Here is an 11,127-nt window from a genome sequence, read left to right on the forward strand (position 1 = left end):
ATATAAATTTTGATAAATTATATATTATATGTAATTTTTATCTTTATTTTTTTCATTATTTTATACATTGTATAAGGTACTTCATGTACAATTTTTGTCTCCTTTAAATTAAATTGCATAATGTACTTCATGTATAGTTTTTGACATCCAAATATTTCATTCAATTCCATGATTCCTTATTTGGAAAATACATTTATTTTCTCCCAGCAATATATATTTATTGAATTAAAGTAGAATGAAATTGTTCCAATTAACTTGAGATATTCAAGAAACCCAAATGTAGTTGATGTACATTAAGCCTTGATTTGTTCCTGGTGGAGTTTAGTTAAACAAAAACTTGAGTTTCCTCGTCAATTTCGACTGAAATATCAATTTTAGACCACTGCCTAAACAATGCAAATGATAAGAGAGCAATGCTTTGGCAAAACAGGCCACATATTATGCCAATCCACAAACCCTGAGGAAGAAGAAAAATTAAAGTTTAGATAGAAATCAATAAGAATTAACAAACATTATAATATGAATTTAGCAGAAAAATCAAAATTATACAGTTCACCTTATCATAGAGTTTGAGCATAAATCCCAGAAGGCATGCAATTGGAATACCAATGAAGTAGTAAGTCCCCAAGTTGACCCATGCAGCTAAGGGCTGCCAACCACATCCCCTTGCTACGGCTGCAACATCGTATTCAGATCCGAGTTTAGTATTGTTGTTAAAAAGTTTCGAATCGAAAAAAAAGAAAAGAAAAGATTGAGGTAGATTAATGAACCTGACAGAATGTCTTGAAAACAACCGAAAGTTATTGAGACGACAAGGAAGGGTGTGATCGAGGCGAATCGGGATATGATTGAGGAACTATCAGTAAAGAAAGCAGCCCAAACATTGTGACCGAAGGCTAAAGCTAGGCCGATTGCAAGCGTAAGAATGGTGGAGAGCTTGAGTGTCACAGCCATTGCACTTTTAGCTTTCTCTGGGTTCCCACCTCCCAGTTCATTGGCAACCCTTGTGCTGTCATACAAATGCCATTCATTTTCATGTACCTGTAAAAATTGATAGACTTAAAAGCTCATTGGGACGAACACTAACCTTGCTGCAGCACTTACCCCGCCTGTAACCATGAAGGCAGTGGTTTGTGTATTTACACTAAATACAATGGGGGGAGTGTATTATTATTATTATCAAACTTAATAAACAAGTAACAAGAGATTTTTCAAAATAAAATAAGGGTAAACTACTCCCATTACCTCTTAACTATAGGTAGATTCTAATTTGACCACCAATCCTTCAATTTTGTTAATCAGACTACTTGACTATTTAAATAACCGGTCGTTAACATTTGATGGATTAATTGACGTGATAGTTAACAAAATCTGTATAATTACACGTTTGGTCTTTATCTGTGGGGAAATAGTATGCGTCCTAACCACTTAAAGATCAAATGTGTAACTATACCAATTTTGTTGACTACTACGTCAGCTACTCTATTAAATATTAACGGCTGGTGACTTGATTGTCGTTATTTAAATAGTTAGATGATTTGATTGATAAAATTAAAAGATCGATGATCATATTAGAATCTACCCATAGTTAAGTGATCATCGATATAGTTTATTCGAAAATGAATAGAGCAAAACTTACCACATTGCAATCAGTGAAGTAGATATGTTTGAATTTGGCATCAATCCGGCTAGCAGCACCAGAAGTTCAAATGCCCAATCCTCCAGACTAGGACAAAATGAATAAAAGAATTAATCTATAGAGATAATTATAATGTCAAACACAGATATGTATCTTTGCGTATTTAAAGATGAATTTGATTCTCAAGATGTAAGATTATCTTAGATAACGTATGCTAAACATGACATAAATGTTATGTACATTTTGAAAATCATACCAATTCATTGCTGCAGAAGGGAGGGCCACTTTGAGGAATGTAAAATGTGACGAAATGATTCAGACGACAATCCTTCCAGGTTTGCTTCAGTTGCTTGGTGCAAGTAACATACATTGCCAACGAAACGAATAATATCCATAACGAAATCGAAGCAGCCATTGAAGCTCCCTTTACACCTGTACTCGTCCAGTTAACCAGGATGTAAACGATGCCGAAATGGGATACCATAGGAAGAATCGAAAACCAGACAAGCGGCATGACAACGCTTTGAGCTTGAAGAAACCTCAAAATGTTTTGCAAGAAACCATATGCAAATAAACCTGGAATCAAATGCCTGAGGTACATTGCAGCTATTTTCGAAATCTGTGGATCTTGGTGAAGACAAATGAAGATTGATTCAGAGTAGAACCATAAGATGGATATAATAATAGAGAAGAAGAAAGAGACGATGCACGATGCTTGGAGATGAAGCCCCAACATTCTGTATGATTTTGCACCAAATCCTTGACCGCAAAGTGTTTCAAGTGCTCCACTTAATCCTATCTGAAACAAGATGATTAATATAAGTTTAGGTTGGAATTATCGTATATATATATACGTGAAAGATACTTACCATTAAAGCGAAACCGGTGACACTAGCCCAAGAATCGGCAAGAGTGGCACCGGCAAGCTCAAGTTCACCGAGGTGGCCAGCAAACATGACAGACACCAACGTAATGAAGTCATAGGAAATGTTGGAAATAATCATTGGTAACGACAACATAAGTTGATGTCTTGCCTCTTCCAAATCCAAAACTCTCCTCATACTCCACCATCTTTCCTTTGTTTCTTCGTTTCCATGGCTGCCCTTTGCCAATAGTGCTACTCTTTCTGCACTTTTGCTTGGTGACATATCTTTTCTGTGTTTTTTTTTAATGTTTTGGTGGCTTCCCTTTTTCTGTTTTGCTTTGTGAATGATAGATTTGTATATATATATTTTTTATGATTCTACTGATGATAATTTATTATATATTTTTACTTAAAATATTTCCCTTCGCACATAATATAATGCTGCATAATCTAGTTTAATACTAAGAGAATTTTGTATATAGGAATTGATTTGCACGTGGACTCTCAAATAGTATTTATAATTTTATAATTATTGATATGTATAATTAAAATTGAGTATTTATTGATTAGAGTAAAATAATTTTTTGAGTTAGTTAAATCAACGAGTCTTATTTAGGATTTGAATTTTATTTGATTTTTTAATTAAAATTATAAAATTTGAATTTAGTCGAATCGAGTCAAGTTTTTGAGTTTATGTTATGGTATGGATTAGTCCATTTTAACAATTTTTCTAAGTATATAAGATATATATATATTCATTTTTTCACACTATAATTTTATTTAATTGATAAAATACCACCTAAAATTATAAAATAAATTGATAATTTTATTTCTTAAAAAATGTATTTTGAGAAAAAAAGTATTGATGAGAGTATGAAGGAATCAAGTATCGATGAGAGTATGAAGGAATCAAGGAATGATGAGAAGAGAAAAATTGTAAAAAAGCAATAAAAACAAATTGAATAAAATACATAGTTTTTTTAATAGGAGTCACTATTTTTATTAAAAATAGAAAATATACAAATTACAATAAAGGTTTAATTATAATCGTAAATTAAACACATAATAAAAATATTTTCCTATAATCATTAGCATAAGAAAACTAGTCTATTAAGATCACAAAAAGACAATACAAGGAAAAAGTTAAAACCCTAATCAAATAAACTCAAACAAAATGTATATTCGAATAGATCTGACTGCATCAGCAAACAAACCACAAAAGGGGATCAACCTATTGAAATACCATTGACAAACTGCAAATCAGAGTCGAGCGACGTGAAAAACTATTCACGAACGCAATTCATGTATCTAAATCCAATATAATGGTCCAAAGCATGAAAGACCAACATGATAATAAATAAGTGTCACATTGATCAGTCGTGGCGATGTCAAATTCAACCCTGAAAAAAAGATAAACAAAAACAACGGTCAAATGACCGAAAACGTTCCATAAAGGTAGAGTTATTAAAAATTGAAAAATAAAAATAAATAAATAAAGATACGCTATAATAAAATAAAAGAAAAATAATACATACTGACAGTCGACAACCAACACCAAAACTAGTACCACTGTCGATCACAAAGATGAATAAGAAAAGAAACTAACGGTGGTCAAAGAAAAGAGAGAAAACTAGGACAAACCCCTTCAACCTAGAGTCTGAGTCTTTATTTTTTTTATAAGTTTACAGATTAAATTGTAAAAGAAAAAGTAGATTTATTGTTAAAAATATGAATTGAAGTTACCTATATTTTCTATAGAAACTGAAGTTACATATATATTCTGTATGAATTGAAATTACATAGATATTCTAGTGTTAGAGGAGCATGTGATTCAAATTTGATCAAAAATAAACTTGAGACAGAAGAATTAAGGGTACAAAGAATTATGGTTGAATATTCGAATTAGTCGAGTTAAATATTTTCAACTTAGTCAAGTTGGCAAGTCATATTTTATCATTCAAATTTTGTTAATTTTTTTTTAGTTGACTTGAGTTGGTTTTCTAAATCGAATCAAGTTTATTTCACCCCTATTTACGAGCAAATATTTAGAATATCTATTGGTTAATTGCACCCAGCATCATTAAATTGTGGGTTAAATTTCAAATTGATCAAGAAACTTCATATTATTCTAATCGAATTATCAAAGTATTAATATAAATTCTAATTAAATCTAGTCACACCAATAATATGGTTAAAAGTATTTCATGTGAAAATATATTTACAAAAATCATTTTAATCAATAATTATCATGGTGGGATAATTTTTTTATATTATTAAAAAAATTGTAGTGTCGTTACAAAATAAAACATTAATATTGGCTAAAATATAATATAATTGAATGTTATAATTAAATTTTATTATGTCGTGATAAATCATTGTCATAAAACTAATTTAAAACCGACCCATTGGCACTAATTTTTAAAAATATTCTCAACGTGATCTAGAAAATCATTTTTAAAAAAATCGGTCACGGAACTTATCCTCTCAGGACCAATGCAATTCATTACCAAGCAGTGGCAAACGTTGGCTTCTTTAGCTCCAGTTGTTTCAAATCCAATGTAGGGACATTCTTAAAATGAAAACGCAAATGGTCCAAATATTAAATGTCATATTGAATTCATTAAGCGATTTAACTCGTTTAAAAAGGTGTTATTCGAAGTTTTATTTATTTTAGATGTTTTACATTTGAATAATTATGTCTGTAGACCGGGTAAACTAAAGGAGAACATCCTATGTATCTGCTCAAGGCCCCTATTTTAAGACCCAACATTTTCAATCGTATTTTTTATTTTTATAATTGATGTCTTTAATTTTTTTAATTTTATTTTTCTCTTTATTATTGAAGCCTCTAATTTTTAAATCACACTTTTTACATTTATAATCAAGATTCGAGACCTTTAATTTTTTCAATATCACTTCTTACATTTATAATTGAGGCCCCTAATTATTTTAATCTCACTTTCTACCTTATAATTGAAGCCCCTAATTTTTCATTCCCACTTTTTACTTTTATAATTTAGGCCTCTAGTTTAATCATTTTTCTAAGATTTATTAATGTAATATTAAATTAATTGTTCAAAAGTAATAGAATATACTTTCGTTCTATAAGGATATTTTTAGTTTAGCTAAGGCCCAAAAATGTCTGAGACGACTCTGTCTGCAGGGTGTATGTATTGTCAATAACTATAAAATATTATGAAAATATAATATCTTTTACTCACCTCAAATTATTTTAAAAAATATTTAATGTCATTATTATAATAATATTTTTCGTAGTGTTTATATAAATTTTAAATAAAATAACTAAAAAATATTTATTTTAACGAGTACAAATGTAATATTTTATATAAGGGATACGAACCTTTAAGAAATTATAATAAACAATTATTTGGTGCGGAATTAAATTATTAATATAAAATATAAATAAAATATTACATTATATGAAATTTAATTTTATTAAAGGATACAACAACTTCCCACTCTCTCTCGATCTGTCCCTACTTAATTAAATACCAAATTTACATTTAATATGATTTGTATATTAAAATATACTATCTTCTATGAAATTGGAGTGGATATAAATAAATATCCTCAAATCTCCATTATTCGAGTTTATATATGTGGATGTGGGTATTTGAATCCAATTTCATATTATAAAATGTATAATATATTTTCTTAATTCAAAATTTGGTTATTTAAATTTTAGCGGACTCAAATTTAAATTTATACAAATTCATATATTTAGAGTATAATAGTATTTAATTTAGATTCAGATTAAGGTAATAATATTCAGATAATTTATAGAAAAAATAAGAATATATTTAAATTTAAATGATCCAAAAATTATATATATCTGATTTTCTGTTATTCCTATATCTATCAAAGTTTATGAACAAACAATACTTGTAACTGATTTGACTTAATGCAATTTATTATTTAGGTAAGTTATAAATTTCATCACTCAACTTTCTTCTCACTCTTATTTTAGTAACTAAAGTTTTAAAAATTTTAATTAATCACCGAACTTTTGATTTTCTCTTATTTCATTCACTATGTTGTTAAATACTTTAACGTTGTTATGATTGGATATCTTTCGTTTAAAAATTCTGAAATGACTCAATACCTTTCTTCATTTTTTGAAAAAATCATCAAGTTTCAGTTTCCTTTTGATTTCTCGATAATGGAGCTTCTCCTTTCAAATACCAATGGTGGGGAGGTGAAGAAGGAGGAAGCGAGCAATATATGTTGGTTCTACATTGATTGGATGTTTTGGATCAAAGTGATTTGATGTTTTGCGAGTTTTAAAATAATTTTGACAAAATATAAATTGCTATATCGCTAGAGAATAATGTGATGAGTTTGTCAGTATCTTAAGTGATAGGAGAAGAAACAAATGAAGGGTGATTTACGTCGATGTGACAGAAAACTAAAATTGTAAAACTTTTATTTTTAAGAGAATGAGGTACAATCAAAAATAGAAAAAGAGGAAAAATGATGTGACCAAAATAAAAACAATCCATGTCAACACACATGACTCTCGTATCATCCTTTCCATCAATAATTTAACGAGGCAGACCAAAATAAAAGCAAATTCAAAATTTAGTGATTGATTCAATTTTTTTCAATTTTAATGACAAAAACAAAATTGAGGTCAAAGTTTACCGTTAGAATTTATAATTTATCCTATTTTTTATTATTTAAAGTTTTTTTTCAATTATAAGAATATATAAATGTTAATGTTAAATAGGTAATAAATTTAAATTCTTGAGTCAAAAAAATACAAAAGATGAATCTATATATTAAAAGAAATCAAATGATATATTTAATAAAAAAATCAAATGATATACTATTCAATCATAAAATTATTATAAAAAATATGTAGTTAAAAAAATTATAAAATTATTATAAATTTTAATTATGTAGTTAACAAATTTTTCATTCTTGTTTGATAAGTATCCAATTCAATCATTCAATCTCATGTGTCAGTTATTTATGATACGATATCAGATTGTAACAAACAACTAATTAATAATTTGTTCGAAGGTGCCACATATCGATGCATCTTTGTCGTATGCAGTTGATTTATTGTACAAATCTTATTTATTAGTCCACTGCTATATTATTGAAAGTAGAGGCCACAAATGGACCACTGACGTAATTAATTCCAGACATGACGGTTCGCTACTTAAAATAGTGTGGTCGTCCTGGTCCATCAGCTAGATTATTAATTTTATATTAGGAAAACAAAAAATATTATTGTTATGAGTAAATTACACAAATAGTCCCCTGTTATTAGGCATTGCTTTATTAAATACTTAGACTATTAAAAATTACAAAATAATTTTCTGATTATATGATGCCGCTTTATTGAATACCCTGACTATTATAAGTTATAAAATGGTCACTCGACTATTCATATGTTCTAAATTCATTTTTTATTAAAAAAACTGGTAGTCGTCTAAACTGGACGTTAACATGTTAACTGTTATGTGATAAAATTAAGGAACCAAACTTTGAACTTTTGGTGGAACTTTCAAACTCCAAACGTTATCAAAGTAAAAAAAAAAAGGAACTTGGGACCTCAGCAATGGCGAAGCTTGATGATATAATTTAGGGGGACAACTTAAAATTTTAAAAATGTAGAGGCTTAAATTAAAATTTTCAAAAATTTTGAAGGGTTTAGTTTATTTTTTTCAAAAAAATGGGTATAACTAAAAATTTTAAAATTTTGAGAGGTTTAACGAGAATTTTTAAAAATTATGAGAGGAATTTAATTAAGAATATTAAAAAATTAAAAATTAGATGGGTAGTTGAAATCAACCGATCAATGTTATAAAAATTAGATGGGTAGTTGAGTCATTGAGATCGTTAATACTTTATTTCATGGGTTGAAATCAACCAATCCGAAATTAGTCCAATCCAATTCTAAAACAAAATACAACCCATTATTAATTAATTTAAACTGAATCATATTTGAAAAACAAAGTTTTTAATACATTGGCACAAATCAACTTACCTCAGTGGTTAAAAGAATCGTTGTTTTTAGAGGTTATAAGTTCGAGAACCAACGACTGTAAATGTGATTAAACCTTCATTGTTAAATGATTGAGAATATTTAAAACAAATACTATTTTGTAATCACATTTGTTTAATAGATAAAGTTATGAGTTAATAAGATATTTCCCAAAGAAGCATAAGGATTGATGAACATAAGTTAATGGGGTATATCTCCTTGACATTTTAATTAATAAAAAATTTATTAAAAATAATTATACGTTAATTTTATATAATTTCGAGTTTAGATTAATTCGAGGATGTTAGAAAACTTGTCTCTTATCCGAGCTGTTTTTCGACTGGAGAATTAAAGCCGCAAGAAACCCAAACCCAATAAAGAGAAAGGAAAAAGATAGTTTCAGCTTGACAGTGTTAAAAAAATTCAAGAGATAAAGATGACGACGACGATGAGTCTGTAACAACTACTCCTATGAGTAGGGATGGATATAAGACAATGACAAGATTAGGTGATAGAATTTGGAGGCTTAATTTAAAATTTTAAATAACTTCGAGGTTTAAATTAAAATTTTCAAATATTTTGAAAGGTTAAGTTTACAATTTTTCAAGAAAATAGAGATTTAACTAAAAATTTTGAAATTTTGAGAGACTTAATGAGAATTTTTAAAAATTATGTAAGGGATTTAATTAAGAACATTAAAAAAATTAAAGTTTAATATGAATTTTTAAAAGTTTTGTGAGGAATAAATTAATTTTTTTGAAAATTTTAAAAGCCTAAATTATAATTTTTTAAAAAATTTTTGGGAGACCGTGACCCCCACATATCCCTATATATTGTCTTCCACCTCTAATTGAAGGGGAGTGGTTGGAGACAACCGTCCTCCAAAAAAGTTTCAAATTCTTATATATATTGTGGTTTTTATTTATTATTTAATTTTATGCCTCTAAAATTTTATAAATTCGTCAATCTTATCTTTCAGATTCTAAAACATAATGCAAACAATCACTAAACTAAACTGAATCATATTGGAAAAACAAAATTTCAAATTCATTAAAGTTTATTTTACATTAATATAATTATTCTGAGTTAAATCAAATGAACTCCCATGAAACAGTAGGGTTCATAAACTAGACATATTGCTTTAACATGCTAAGGCTCTTAGACATATATAATCTGAGACAACTCCCATTTCACATTATCAAGTTATTCTTCATTTACCATTGCCTCCTCGACACTTAGTGATTCTTGAGCAGCCACGTTGCCAGGGATTAACAGGATCCTGGAGAAGACGACGGTTGAAGCTGAGATTTGAGACTCCTCCATCAAGAGGCGTCGCCGCCGCATCCACTTGGATCATCTCATCGACGGCAACCATGCTGATTATTGCCAAGCAAATTAGCCAAGTCTTCATGCTAGGGACTCCCATGATATATCTTCGGTTTTGTTAATTAGGGTTATTTTAATATCACCTTTTTATAGTATTTTGAAGGAAACCTATTTTAAAAATTTGCTTAAATTACGGTACACTGTTATGCTTTTGCCTTTTCTATTTTCTAAAATATTTCCAAAAAATATTGATTACTATTCGACTACAATTTAATTAACCTTTCCTTTTTTGGTTTCTTTGTATGAAATTCTGAATAAGTTTAATGAATTTAATTTCAAAATATTATCCGTAATATATCATCATTTAGTTCACATATAATATATAGAATTTATTTGCAATCAAATGTTAAATATCGGATGTATTTGTACACGAGATTTAAGATATATATTGGGTTCTGAGATACATGAGATACCATGTATTTGTATTGTTTGTGATATCTACATTTAAGGTAGATTATTTGTTTTTCTCGTTCGTTGAGATAGTTAATGTCGAACCAAGTTAAATCTCGTCTCTTGCACATATCTTATTTCTATGCTGATCACACAATGTTTGTTTTCTGCTTACAAATTTCTAACAAGTGGTATCATAGCTATGATTTGAGCTATGAAATTTTGAAGGAATTTGTTGTTGCGGATTTTGTTAGCAGTTTTGGAGACATGCATAATGAATTTTGCTCTAATGAATTTTCAATTATAGAGGGAGTAATTTTCAATCGATCCAATGGTGTTTCAACAGATATTACGTAAGAATTAAAGTTGTAGAAGACTGGGTAGTACTACTTCAACGAACTTTTGGCTCAAGTAAGAACTATAATTGTTGAAGATGATCAATGCTCAAATAGAATTTGTGTCAAAGGGTAAATTGTTAGATATTAACTCGAATTCTAATTGGTAATTAAGTTGGATTTTTATTATAATTTTAGCGGTTGAAAATTACTTGGTAATAGATAAGTAAATACTAACTTTAGATAAGAAAGTCTTATGAAATTAGATTTCACGGTGACCAAATATTTGACTATATAAAAATGAAATAGATTTTAACCTTTAAAATTATATTTATTCCTTCAAAATGTTATGCACATAAAAAAATTATCATTGATAATTGTGAAAATTGTACAAGTTAATTATAATTTTAAACGCAAAATCTGGTCTATGTGATATAAACAGCTCATTGCTTCACAGCCTGTAAGCAATCTTCTGGTCTTGTGTGGTACTAATCTGTTA

The 11,127-nt window shown here is 28.4% G+C and overlaps 1 pseudogene; it reads right to left on the reverse strand.

The window, feature by feature from the left end:
* Window positions 1–325: 325 nt before the first annotated feature.
* Window positions 326–2,787, reverse strand: LOC120169167 (annotated as a pseudogene).
* Between the last annotated feature and the right edge of the window lie 8,340 nt (window positions 2,788–11,127).

The sequence above is a fragment of the Hibiscus syriacus genome, unplaced genomic scaffold (assembly GCF_006381635.1).
Source record: "Hibiscus syriacus cultivar Baekdansim isolate YM2019G1 unplaced genomic scaffold, ASM638163v2 tig00111754_pilon, whole genome shotgun sequence".
NCBI lineage: Eukaryota > Viridiplantae > Streptophyta > Magnoliopsida > Malvales > Malvaceae > Hibiscus > Hibiscus syriacus.